General features: G+C 38.5%; 1 protein-coding gene across 2 annotated transcripts in view; it reads right to left on the reverse strand.

The window, feature by feature from the left end:
* The window catches only part of C23H9orf85 (chromosome 23 C9orf85 homolog), a 225471-nt gene that overhangs the window by 47994 nt on the left and 163343 nt on the right, over positions 1-14134 (reverse strand). The window lies entirely within an intron of this gene.

Consider the following 14134-nt stretch of genomic DNA (forward strand, 5'->3'; position numbering starts at 1 on the left):
GTTAGAAACATTCTGGAGGATTTTTATATAACATAGATCTCAGACTCCACATCCCAACAAGTCTGATTCAGTGGACCTGTTTAAGCCTAAATTTCCACATTTAAAAAAAATTGCTCTACTGATTATGAGAGCTGAATCCTGATTCTGCATTTAGGAAGAACTGGCACAGATAATCCAATATTTTTAAATACCTAATACATGCTCAGTTAAAATGATTAAGGAAGACAATTTAGGTGACAAAAATAAGCTTTATTTAACACTTCATGAAGCAGACAGTCTCCACACTCAAGAGCTGGGAGAATGGCAAGGTGGGACGGAAGGCTGAAAGCTTTTAGAGGACAAAGCATAGGGAACAAGGAAAAGAAGGAATAAAAACATCTGATTGGCGGAGTTTCACCCATAATCACCTACGTTCCTTGGTTTGGGTTGGTTATCTAGATGGTCTGACTTCTGGGCAGATGGAAAGTTTACAAGAACATGAAACCTCAAAGTTTCACTTTGTTTTGCTGATGTGGTTTTCCAGGATCAGTGGAAGGAAAGGTTGATGTGAGATCAAGTTGACAATTCTCCCCTTTTGATCAACCTCTGGCCAAGCAAGGGGTTTGATCAAAGATGGTATTGCAAGTTATGCTCGGTTACCGTCATCTCTTTGGGTCTCAGTATATATTTTGAAGGAGATGATGTCAGGTTTATAACTCTGAAGCTGACTTTGTTCTATGGATTTTTTTCGTGTTCCAGTCAGAGGGAGACCATTTATTGGCTGGCTGATGGCTGCATAAAGGTATTTAAAATACTTAGAGAATGCAGTGGACCAGGACATTATTGTTATTTATAGTAAAAGTATTCCTAAGGTTTGCAGAGAGCTCCTGAGCCAGGGTCCCCGGGAACCAAACCAATTAGAATCAAATAGGTCAAGAAATGACCCTGAAGAGGGGGATACTTCTTTAAGCCAGTTGACCTGTGAAGGGCAGCAGACTATGCCACCCAGAAATACACCTCTTTCATGTAAGGATTATCTTGAGCTCGTTATTCTTAAGAAACAGCAGGAGTAGGAAAAGCTCTGAAAACCAGGTAGAAGTTACCCTTTCGTGAGGGAAATTTACATTTATAAGGCATATCTCCATTTGTAAGAGTGTCTTCCCCTCTGTCCCAGGAAAAGGAGGATGATTAAATCTCTAGAAACACTTATCATTGGAGAAAGCAACATCTTAAATCTGCATAGCAAACATCCCCTCAGTTATCCATACTTCGCCTGGTAATCTCCCATAATTGCCCCCCCCCCCCCCCCGCAACATCTTCTTTTGTGGTTAGCTGGAGATGGTATTTAAGGTGATAGCTTGGGCCATCTTGCAGTGTTACTCAGTTTTCCCGGGTATCTCCCATGTCTACAAGAGGCGCTGGCACCACTCACGTAAGTAGAACAAGTTAAACGATGATCTTTATGTTACACATAGACATTAAGCTTTGTTCTTGTTATCTTTAAGCTAAGTCAGGGGAGAGGGCCTTGAATCAGTCTCTGACCATGTTTAGTCTCTGGGAAAACAGGAACATCAGTCACAAGGGAGGAAAAACAGAAGATTTTCAAGAACTGAGACCAGACCTTGAAGGCCCACCGGGAGACCATATGTCTGAAGAAACCACATTCCAGAAATAGTTTCATGCATGCCTGCACATACTCCCCCCTATATAACTGGCCTGTAGTCTTTTTTCTGAGAAGGTGGACTTTGAGGATGCTACTCCACCATCTTCTGTCTTTGCTGGCAAAAATGAATAAACCCTTTCTGTCCCACCAACTTGCCTTCTGACATTTTGGCTAATCTCTCAGCAAGCAGAACAAGCCCATTGCTTGGTAACAGAGGTATACATGTTATTAAACTTCTGTTTCTTTTCCCCCCATTAATCCGTCTTTTATTACAGAGGATTACAAGAGGATTATTACAAGAACCTAGAAGGATAGAGAGAAAACCACTTTTCCTCCCCTACATCAGTTTATGTATTTTGTGTAATTGTATCTGCACTTCCCCCAAAGTGTTTATTCAATGAGCTTGTTCCAGGGAAACTGAGGCATGGGAAATCAGGGAGAAGCTTGTAACCAGCAGCACTGCAGAATCACCAGCATCGTAGCAAATCCAACAGTGCTAAATACCTTGTAGGGCACAAGGAGTTTCGTTGTTGTTCTCCTGGCTACAGGCTAGTATACTCTAGATATCACTGGTACTGCCTTCTCCACAAACTCGGGAGCTCTGTGTTCACATGACTTTCTTATTTTCCTTCTTTTGAAAAAAAAATTCAATTAATCATGGCATTGTCGTCAGTCCATTATGCCCCTTGGGACTTCCTCTACCTGTATTGTCTAAGAAGATTTATTCAAACTAAAGGTAGGTGGTGGAATGCAGATGGTAAATAGAAAAGGAGGAATTGCCATCAATTCAATAGTGATGAGGCTTCCTTTTGGGTGGGGTAATTGTTTATATCAGTCCTACAAAGTTCAAGAGATAACACCTGTCCGCTGCCTACTGGCATACTCTTGCTGACCTACATGCAGGATAACGCTGCTGTGGAGCCCCACACTGAAGTCTAGAGTTACAGCTCATTTTATTCCACAGCAGGGGCACTCCAGCGGCTGGGGTTTGCCAGCAGTCCACCTGAAGCAGCCAGTGATGGGGCATGGTCTGTGGAGAATTTAAAACAATAATACAAGTGATTCGAAAGCAGCCTGCCTTTTATTGTCACCACAAGCTGGCGATTCTGAACAATGTCAGTGATAAAATACTTCTCTCTGAAAAAGTCTTTTGTTGGACTAAGTTCTAAAAAAATAGTGATTTCAAAGTGTGGTCTTGGGTCAGCTATGTCAGCATCATCTGGGAACTTGATAGAAAGACAAATTCCCAGACTCCACACAAGACCAACTGCATCATTTGGAAAGGGTGGTAAAATAGTATTTGCTCACCCACATTTTTGAACGAAGCATCTGTATTTGCATAACTAAAAGAGATCACTTTGTGAGTCTTCAGATGGTTAGAGGATTTGCCCTAGATGTAGGAGAGGCAGACATTTTAAGTACTTATACTCAAAAGTGTCCCATTGACCTCAATCTCTGAGGTATCCTGTCATGCAGATAGTACATACATGTTACTGTGGATTGAACTGAATTTGTGTCCCCCAAAAGCCCTAATCCCCAATACCTGTGAATGTGACCTTATTTAGAAATAGGGTCTTTGCACATATAATCAAGTTAAGGTCTTGCTGGATTAAGGTGGGCCCTAACCAATAACTGGAAATACAGGGGAGATGTCCATGTGAAGATGGAAGCAGAGTTTGGAAAGACACAGCTGTAAGGCAAGGAATGCCAAGGATTGCTGGCAACCACCAGAAGCAAGGAGAAAGGCAAGGAAGGATCTTCTCAAGAGCCTTCAGAAAGAGGATGGTCCTGACAACACCTTGATTTCAGACTCCTAACCTCCAGAACAGCGAAAGAATAAATTTTTGTTGTTTTAAGCGACTCAGTTTGTGGTAATTTGTTACAGCAGACCTAGGAAAATAATCCACATGTTAAATAAGAACTATCAAAAGTCAGCAATAAATAATATGTACTAAATGAATGGTAAAAACACTAACATGCTATGGCATCTTGGAGGAAGTGTAATCCTGTTCCTGAGGCCATATATACAAAGTTACCAGTATACCAAAGACTCTTGCAGCATTTCTATTAGAAGGGTAGCAAAATGTGCCATCTCAAAATATAACTCTTTGGCATAAGGATTATTTTGAGAAGCAGCAGACACAGAAGCAGCTCTGAAAACAGAGACCAAGTTGCCCTTTTGTAAGGGAAATTCACATTTATAAAGGAAATCTTCATTTGTAGGAGTGTCTCCCACTCTGTACCAGGAAGAAAGGATGACTAAATCATAAGGAACTCATCAATGGAGAAAACACTTAAATCTGCATAACAAATCTTACCTTGTTTACCCTGCTTTTTCTGGTAACTTCCCATAACTGTGCTCCCCACCCCACACATACTTCTTTTGTCTTTAAAGACTTGTTTTGTCTTTAGCTGAAGATGGTATTCAAGGTGGTGGCTTGGGCTGTTTAGGGAGTTACTCAATTTCCCTGGTATCTCCTGTGTATACACGAGGTATATGTGTTAGTAAACTTCTGTTTGTTTTTCTCTTGTTAATCTGTCTTTTGTTACAGGGGATCTCAACCAAAGACTCAGAAGGGTAGAGGGAAAATTATTTTTCCTCCCTTACACCAGGAAATGGTATATTTTCATGCCACCTCTCCATAGAGAGTAGCTTTGTGATCGAGTTGATTGTGGGGCAAACCCCTCCAATGTCAGCCTACTGATGGTATTAATGATTTTTCAGCCTAGCTGTCACTCTCAAAGGAAAAAAAATATTTTCTGATACATATTAAAAAATAAACATTAATATCTCTGTACACTATTACAGCATGAACTCCAGGAGACATTGCTGTTATTACCTATTTATTGCTGTATAACCAACCACCCCAAATTGTAGTTACTTGAAACAATGCTTTATTATTTCTCATGATTCTGTGGGACAGAGATCTGGGTAGGGCACAGCTGGGTATTCTTTTCCTCCATTTGGGTTTTTTACTTCAACTGTATTCATCTGTAGCTGGGCTGGGTTCAAAAATCCAAATAAATAATTATTATATATGTATATATTTAATCACATTTTTTAAAACAATGAAATAATAAACTATTTTTCAAATGGCTAGTTATAGGAGGAGGGAGGGAACATGGTAGAGAGAACAGAAATAGAAGACTTTTCTAAATATATTTTGTTTCGTAGGTTCGACTTTAGAACTTTTTTTTTGCTGAGGAAGATTGGCCTTAAGCTAACATCCATTGCCAATCTTCCTCTTTTTTTGTTTGAGGAAGATTAGCCCTGAGCAACGTCTGCACCAATCGTCCTCTATTTTGTATGTGGGTCGCCACCACAGCATGGCCAATGAGTGGTGCAGGTCCATGCCTGGGATCCAAACCCACAAACCCTGGGCCACCAAAGCGGAGCATGCAAACTTAACCACTATGCCATAGGGCCAGCCCCAAGAATTATCCGAATATTTTACATAAACATAAAGACGAAATTAAATAATAAAGACAACCTCTGAATTTAAAAGTAACGGGAAACAAATGAACCTAATTCTATTTCTAGTTGGTAGAATAATCAGAGAGAGAGAAATTATAACTAAAGATTTTAAAGCATAATAACTGTCTATCCCCAAGAGTGTACACTAGAGATATATTCTAAGGACAAAAAGACCTGAAAGAAAAACTTCAACCATTTTCAGGAAATATGTTGGAGGTAGTGGTGTTAGCATTGCTTTCTGACATGGCTGTGTGTATTGTATGGGAAAAATAAAATGCCTAATTAGGCCGGTGTCATAGAGAACTAAAATTTTTTTGTGTGTCCTCGCCAGGAGATCCAGATGTATAATTGGTGAAGTTAAATAAAAACCAAATCATAACTTGGAATTGAAAGCATAAGCACGAACTCATGATGCATTTTATCTGAATAGTAACCAAAAACAAACATATTCCCTGACTTTAACCATTGAAAAAGAAAAGAACCAATGAGCAATCCATTAGCAATGAACATCCCTAGTGTCCAGATTACGATCTCTAAATACCATTACCCTCCTAGAGCAACCAGGGCTCTTTGGAAAAATGATTACTTCTGGGTCTAGAGCAGAAATGTAAAATATATGCTAGAACATCTTGTTATTCAAAAAAGTAAGGGAGCGATTGAAGACCACCAGGGGTGTGTCAAAAGTACCCAGGAGTCAACCGAAATAAGATCCTCAGGCCTAAAATAGGAGACTTGAGCATCAATAAGCATAGTAACTTCAATGGATTGAAATAGGTTAAGTATATGTAAAACTATGAATTTGCAATTATACTAAAACCAAACTAACTGGTCACCTTTGGAAGACGTGGGGAAAACATCTCATTATTTTGAAATCTGATAAACAAAGGGAAATAATCAAATCTTTCCTGCCCTTCTTATCCAGTCTGTTTTACAGGATAACCAAATAGTTGATGAGAGGAAAGTTTCTCTTTTAGAAGTATTCCAAAACGTAAAGGAAAAAGGACTGATAGAGTATCACCATTTTGTATTCTGTAATGAATGTCACAAAAAGAGAGACCTTTAGACATTATTTTCTTCTTGATAGAAATATACACCATCTATGAAGTAGTGTTGGAAAAACCCTCTAACTTCAAACAGATTAAACCTGTAAATCTAAATGTCAATTCATAGGAAATACAACAAATAGAGGAATATTTTAAATTATCCCATGAGGATACAATCCACAAAAATCAAACTAGAGGAAACTATAAAATAAACACTATAGAAAAATTCAAGAAAAAAAGAAAAATGTAAGAGGATCCTATGGTTTAAAAGAGACTTCAAGGACTTATCAACTAATGCAAACTATGGACCTTATTTGGTTTGTAATTCAAAAAAACTATAAAAAAGTTTTCTTAAATAGAGCAATCAGTTCAATGTGAACATTTATGTGGTAATATTGATGAATTATTGCAAATTTGTTTGCATGTGATGACAATGGTATTGTGAGTATGTTAAAAAAGAGAGTCCTTGGCTGGCCCCATCGCCTAGTGGTTAAGCTCAGCATGCTCCACTTAAGCAACCAGTTTCAGTTCCTGGGTGCAGACCTACGTCACTCGTCAGCAGCCATGCTGTGGCAGTGACTCACATGCAAAATAGAGGAAGATTGGCACAGATGTTAGCTCAGGGCCAGTCTTCCTCAGGACAAAAAAAAAGAAAGTCCTTATTTACAAAGAGGGTCCTATGTTTCATACTGAAACATTTATAGAGGAAATTACATAATGTTCAGCATTTACCACAAAATAATCTCATTGAGGGGAGAGTTGAGGGACTGTAGATAAAAAAAGCTTGTCTATATGAATTTTTGAAGCTGTGATGAATACATTAGGTTCATTACATTGTTTTCTCTACTTTTACGTTATAGTTAAAATTTCCTAAAATAAAACATTTTAAAACATCAATATTTATAAGGAGTTAGATGAAACCTAACTGGTAGAATCACAGAATTCTATAAGTTCCTCTTTTTCCTATAATCTTCTCCCTAAGGGATCAGCTTTTTGGTGAGCAGTTCTTCTGCATCTGGGTGTACTTTGGTCTTAGCACAGTGACTGGAATATAGTAGTCACTCAATAAATGTTTGTGGAACAGTAATAACGACTTTTAGCATCAGTAGCACTGTATTATTCCCGTCAAATTTGTTTAGTCACCTACAAGTTTAGAAGGCTTCGGATTTTGTTCATAAGTGTTAGCAATAAAACAGCCCCTGCAACCTTCCTGTCAGTGAGACTGAGTACATGCCACATCAGATGTCCCACCATCTAGGTCTTCCTGCACCATGTCCCCATAATAGTGCATGTATCAAACCTCAGCCGTTAACAGGCTCTCCTGCTCAAATGTCCTTTCCCCCAAGTACCTCCCAGAAATAACTGAAATCTTGGCATTCTTCTTGCTGCTGTTTTAAGACTTTGGCCAAACGCTAAGCTTCTGAAAGTTTTGCTCCTAACACGCTGAATTTGAGCACTGCCTAGTAGACAGTGTTTAGTGGGAGGTAAGAGGAAATCCAGCCAGAACCCGAAGAAAAAAATTACGTGGGAAATAGAACCTAAATGTAAAATGATAAGCTATGTATGTGTTTCTAGAATTTTAAAAGGAAACTTTGATGTCGCTATTAAAACCTTGGAATGCTTGTCAAAATTCCCCAGTCTAGTGTGATGGGCATGTACAATGGGAAGCTAACAATATAAATTTAGAAGACTATTTACATATGGGCAGAATGACTCGAATTTCCATCCACTTGAGGGTAAATCTTATTAACAAGAAATGGTTTGGAGGGGGCAAAACAGAGATATTATAAAGACCCTGACAGCAGCTACAGATGGGACTGCACAATGCAGATAGCAGCCAACCACTACCGAACATTTCATTGATCTGGTGACTCTGAGATATCGAAAACATTGGAAGACCAAGCACTACAAAAAAGATCTCTTTCCAAGATACTCTTGGCCAATGAACTGATGTTCTTGCAGAAGACATCTGCTTGTAGGTGATGACTGAGCAATGGAATAAGCATATAGCATAAATCTCCTGCCCCCAATTCCCTACTTTGCCAGCCATTCCTAGTACATGTGGGTGGTAATTTGGTAGCTGTCCCAGACTTCAGAAAGCCAAAGATGGTTTTCAGCTAAAAATGGTGACTTGAGGATACATTTCACCACCCTTTATTCCATCCAAGTTTTCTGTTGAAATAACCTATAGGTATTATAAACAGGAAACATCTTATAGTAATGCTGGTAATTAAGAAATGAAGGAATCTTTGCTGAATATCATAAAGATGAGACCATGAAAAAAGGCCTATCACCCCAGGTTTCTTTGAAGTCTGGAAATTAAATGAAAAAAGACCTCAGCAAAACCCGACTACAAGCTTCATTGCAGAGTAGGGGCTGGAGGTAACAATCAGGCATGGGTGACATTGTGAGGGGCACACATGAATCTGCCCCCACCTCTGTGGCGTGCGCTGCATGCCAGAGCCACAAGGAGTAGGGATCCTGGGGTCCTGCCAAATGTCTCACACTGAACGTGGACTGCCACGCTGAGAAAGGGGCAAAGAGAGCACCATAGCTCTCTCCAAATGACGGCAACTCTGACAGAAAAAGAACGAGTCTGCTGCCCCGGTTGACCTCAGGCTGGGTTGGTCTGGAACTTCAACCCACACAATCTCTAAAAGAACTTAAACCGCCAATGCTGGGGAAACCCTGACCTCCCTCTTTAATTTAGTAAATAACTGAAAATCAGAAAGATAGTGCAAGTCAAAAAAGGCAGCAACCCGAATGATGATCTGAGGAATGAGATTCAATATTTCTGTATGAAGTTTTGGAAATTCTCTGATTGGTTGAAGAGGATTTTGCAGATGGGGCGCCAGAATAAGTAGTAATTAAAAAGGAGAAAATCTGAAATCAGAAAAGACTGAGGAAATAGAACAGCCGACTGCCAAATTTTGAACAAATCCATGAATTAGAACCCAAGCCCCAAGCAATCCTCCCAGAACTCAGAGAAAAATGATAAAAAAATTAAAAGAGTATGGGTGGGCCGGGTGGCACAGCGGTTAAGTTCGCATGTTCTGCTTCAGCCACCCGGGGTTCGCTGGTTTGGATCCTGGGTACAGACATGGCACCACTTGGCAAGCCATGCTGTGGTAGGTGTCCCACATATAAAGTAGAGGAAGATGGGTACGGATGTTAGCTCAGGGCCAGTCTTCCTCAGCAAAAAAGAGGAGGATTGGCAGCAGATGTTAGCTCAGGGCTGATCTTCCTCAAAAAAAAAAAAAAATGGAAAGGGAAAAAAAAAAGAAATTAAAAGGATAAAAGAAAAGATAAGAGCTGTGAATAATAAATCCAGTTTAAAAGAGATACACACATGACATTAGTATATTGGAGAACCTGAAAATATTTGATAAATTAACCTAGGTCCTAGACTGCAATAAAACAGATAAACTACTAGAAAGACTAAACCAGAATATATTTTTACAAAGCAAAACATACAAAATTACCAATCATATTTGCAAAGTTTATATGCAAAATTTACCACAGATTTGACAGATTGTAATTTAAAAATCCTTTGTATATATCCGGTAACATGTTTGAAATTCATAGAGGAAAATATAAATTATAAGTATACATATAATGTGAAGAAATATAAAATATTAATTATAAGAATTGACTTCAAAAGTGGAGAAAGCTTGTTTTAACTTTTACAAAAGAAATTTAAAAACAAGTAAAGCAACTTGCCCAAAGTTACACAACTTAAAAGAGGCAGAGCGTGAATTTGAAGGTTCACAGCCTCTAAAAAAATACTGAAAGCTTCCCAATTTATTTTAAGAACTTCCATAATGTGGATAGCAAACCTGACCAAAATAGCAAACACAGACACACACACTCTGTGGATTAATTTCACTTAATATAGAAGAAAAAGCAGAAATAAAACACCAGAAAATCGAATGCCTACTAAAATAAAACAATAATACTCTATAACGATGTTTATTTCGGTAATGCAAAGATTATTCACTCAGAAAATGTATAGTATTTCATCAAATATCAAAGGAAAAAAATCAGGATAATTTTGATGGATTTAAGAAAATCAACATACTATTCTGATGAAAACTCTAAACTAAGACCAAGAAGTTTTCTTAATACAATTAAGAAGTTGTTTTTTTTTTTTTTTTCTCAAAAAGGCACACAGGGCCATAGTTAGGTGAAATCTGTATGCATTTCCATTGAAGTTTGTAATATTTAATATTGCTCTCAATGTTATTACTAAAGCCATAAGATCAAGAAAAAAGAAATAAGTATAAAAGGGGTCATATTTTTATAACTAGTAAGCTGGCACATTTTAACCTCCCCCACCCTCCCCTTAAATCACATTTCTTACAGCCTTTTACCCTTGTGAGACTTTTAAAATCAGGGCAGCAAAGAAGTGCTAAATAGGTTTTGCTAAATTCTTGTGGTTCGCATTTAACAAGCCAAGTATTAACTCCTATAAATAAGAGTATAGGGTCCCTCCCATGACTGGAGAAGACACTGAAGTTCACCATTATGGTTCAAACATTGATCTTCAGTCAGGTTAAGGATAATACGACACAGGGGAGTACAAGGCCACATGTGTTTTCTGCCTCGAGTTAGGTTGGAAGATGCAGGAGAAGCAAGAAGGAAGGGAGTGACATGGCCAGATGGTGACTCCAGAGTTCACTTCGCCAAGCTTTGTTCATTTAAAGGGACAGAGTGACATGAACTGAGGCAACCATGAAGGGCCAGGAGCTTCTTCCCAATCACCTATTTGGGATCCTAAGAGGAAGGCATACAGGAGACTCTGTACCAACATCTGGCTGTCAGGTAAAACTGACACAGACAGACAGATGGAACTTCTATGGTGTTATATCAAATTTAAGTCACTTTCAATTGAAAGATGTAATAAAGAAAGATGCTATCACTACTCACAATAGCCAAGACGTGGAAACAACCCAAGTGCCCATTGACTGATAATTGGATAAAGATGTGGTGTATATATATACAATGGAATACTACTCAGCCATAAAAAAGGACAAAATCATCCTATTTGCAACAACATGGATGGACCTGGAGGGAATTATGCTAATCGAAATAAGCCAGACTGAGAAAGACAAACACCAGATGATTTCACTCATATGTGGAATATAAACAAATACATGGACTAAGAAAACAGTTCAGTGGTTACCAGGGGAAGGGGGTGAAGGGGAGCACGTATATGGGGACAGACAAGAAATAATGGACAACTGAAATTTCACAATGATGTAAACTGTTATGAACTCAAATGTTAAAAAAAGAAAAGGAAGATGCTATCAAACCATGATATGCTTGTAAGATATAGTCCAATTTCAGAGATGGTATAATATGGGGAAAAATGCACAAATTAGAATCAACAAAATATGACAGCACTCCTAAGCTGTCATGCCAGGTCATGTCTTATTAATCTTAACAGTCCTTGTCCCTGAATCAGCATATGGCATATAGCAGGTGTTCAATAAATGTTGTAGGAAAGGGCAGGGAGGGAAGAATGAAGGAAGGAAGGAAGGAAGGAAGCCTTGATTGTCCAGCAAGTCTTCTTCCTTACATTTTTTTAAATTCCAAATTTTGGTTCATATTCTCGAACATTGCTGCTCCAACCAGCTCAGACATAACCACAAGTTCTTGTTCAGGGCATTTCAGGTTACCCCATTGTCTTAAATCGCCTGAGATTGTAGATCTAGTCTCCCTTCCAGTTTGGCCATTTCTCCTGTCCAAAGCATGCCTCAAAGCTTTTCTGTCCACACTGTTCTGAGACAATTATGACAGGTAAAAAACGGAAGAGCAACTGACCTCAAGAAAGCCCGCTAAGAGTAGACAGCACTTGAGCTGAGGCCTGAAGCATGAAAGGAACCCACCAGTCAGCCAAGCAAGACAGGTAGAGGCACAGGAGTTTCTCAAAAGCAGTCAGCATGCTACGTTGATGACTCAAAATGCTAAAAACAACATCTAGCCCTCTGATTGCTCAAAAATATAGCTTTTCATAATTTTACCTTATAATTATGGTTCATGTGCATGAATGCACAATGTGTTTTCTTCTCACAGCTGGGCTACTGTTAGGCAAGATTCCTGTAGGCAAGGTCTAGGTGATTGAAAACGTGCGTAGTTAACAGGAGATTGTCTAGCTGTTTAGAGCATAAGCTGCCTTGACCTGATAGATTTGCAAATATTCCGCTCTTAGAAAATGCCACAGTTTCTGTCTTACTTTGCTGGCTTGTCCTTCTTGGTCTCTTTAACTTGCAGCATCTCTTCTTCCACATTACTGAAATTTGCAGCAATCCCAGAATTCTTTCCTTAGCCACCTTTTCCTCTTCTTTTATTTTTTTAATTTAATTTTTAAACTTTTAAATATTGAATAAATTCAAAAGAACACATATATAACATTTTTGCAAGTTATGAAGTATAATAGTAAAGCCAACCAGGACCAGGACTAGAGTGGGGCAAGTAAGGCGTTCCATTTGGGTGCAAAATTTAAGGAGGCACCAAAAAAGCTCATAATCAGGATAATATTCTAATGCAATATTTTAAAAATCAAAATTAACATGAAAAAATCCATGACAAACGAAATATGACAGTTTTAGATAAAGATGGGATCTGACCCTGTACTTTTCTAACACTGCCTCATTTGGCTCAGTCCTCTGGTTCCAACAGAATTTTGTATAAAAAAATAGGTGGCTGGGGCCAGCCTGGTGGTGTATGGTTAGGTTCGTGTGCTCTGCTTCAGCGGCCCAGAGTTCGTGGATTCAGATACCAAGTGTGGACCTACACACCACTCATCAAGCCATGCTGTGGTGGCATTCCACATACAAAATAGAGGAAGTTTGGCACAGATGTTAGCTCAGCAACAATCTTCCTCAAGCAAAAAGAGGAAGTCTAGCAACAGATGTTAGCTCAGGGCCAAGCTTCCTCACCAAAAATAAAAGAAACAGTGGTTGGCCTAAGCGCTGTGGTTTGCTGATTTGATTTCCTTTTAATATAGCATTAAAATATGATTTATCTTGATTACTAAGTTACTGATTACATCCCTTGCATTTGTGCCTGGGGCCAGTGCCTCCATAAACCTCTGCTTAGTTGCCGTCATCCCTATTGATGAAATGAAAAGTGTCGTTCAGTTTTGCTTGTTTGTAAAGTTTATAAAACTAAAATGTAAACTTTATAAAACTTCTATGTATTCTTCTAATCACTTAATCACTTCTAATGACTTAATATTAAATCTCAACGCATCCTCCGTGCTTATGGGAGCAGCTGCAGCTCATTCATCTTCACGGGTCCCCAGCATTCCACTCTGTGGCTGCATCTCTGTTTCTTCGTCCATTTTCCCACTAATAGACGTGTGAGTGTGTCCAGTTACTTGTCTTTACAAACCTTGCCTTCGTGAACATTCTTGTACACGTCTGCTGCCCACAGTCTAAGACCCCAGAGTCGACTCCTGGAACAGAACTGCTGAGTGACAAGGTGTGGGCAAGTTGGAAGTTACTAGATAATGCCATATTGTGATCCCAAATGCTTGTACCAGTATCCACTACCACCAACAAGAGTTTCGGGCCCAATAAAAGAGAACATTTTACAACTTTTTAATTTTTGCTAATCTAGGGGGTGTAAAGTAATATCTCATTGATGTTTTCATTTGTATTTCCTTGACTACTAATGAGACTGAACATGTTTCTGTATGCTTATTGTGTATTCATATTTCCTCTTTAAAGTGTCTGCTCATGTATTTTGCCCAATTTTATATTAGAATATAATCTAATAGACATAATCTAGATACAATAATATATGGAGAGACAGAATATATACATATATTTTATTGTTTTATTAAACTTTTTCAGAAATTCTTTATTTATTCTGGATATTAACCTTTTGTTGTATGTATTCCAATGTCTTCTCTAAGTTTTTGGCTCATCTTTTTACTCTTTTTATGATCTCTTTTCATTTACAAGAAAT

Source organism: Equus caballus, chromosome 23, assembly GCF_041296265.1.
Source record: "Equus caballus isolate H_3958 breed thoroughbred chromosome 23, TB-T2T, whole genome shotgun sequence".
NCBI lineage: Eukaryota > Metazoa > Chordata > Mammalia > Perissodactyla > Equidae > Equus > Equus caballus.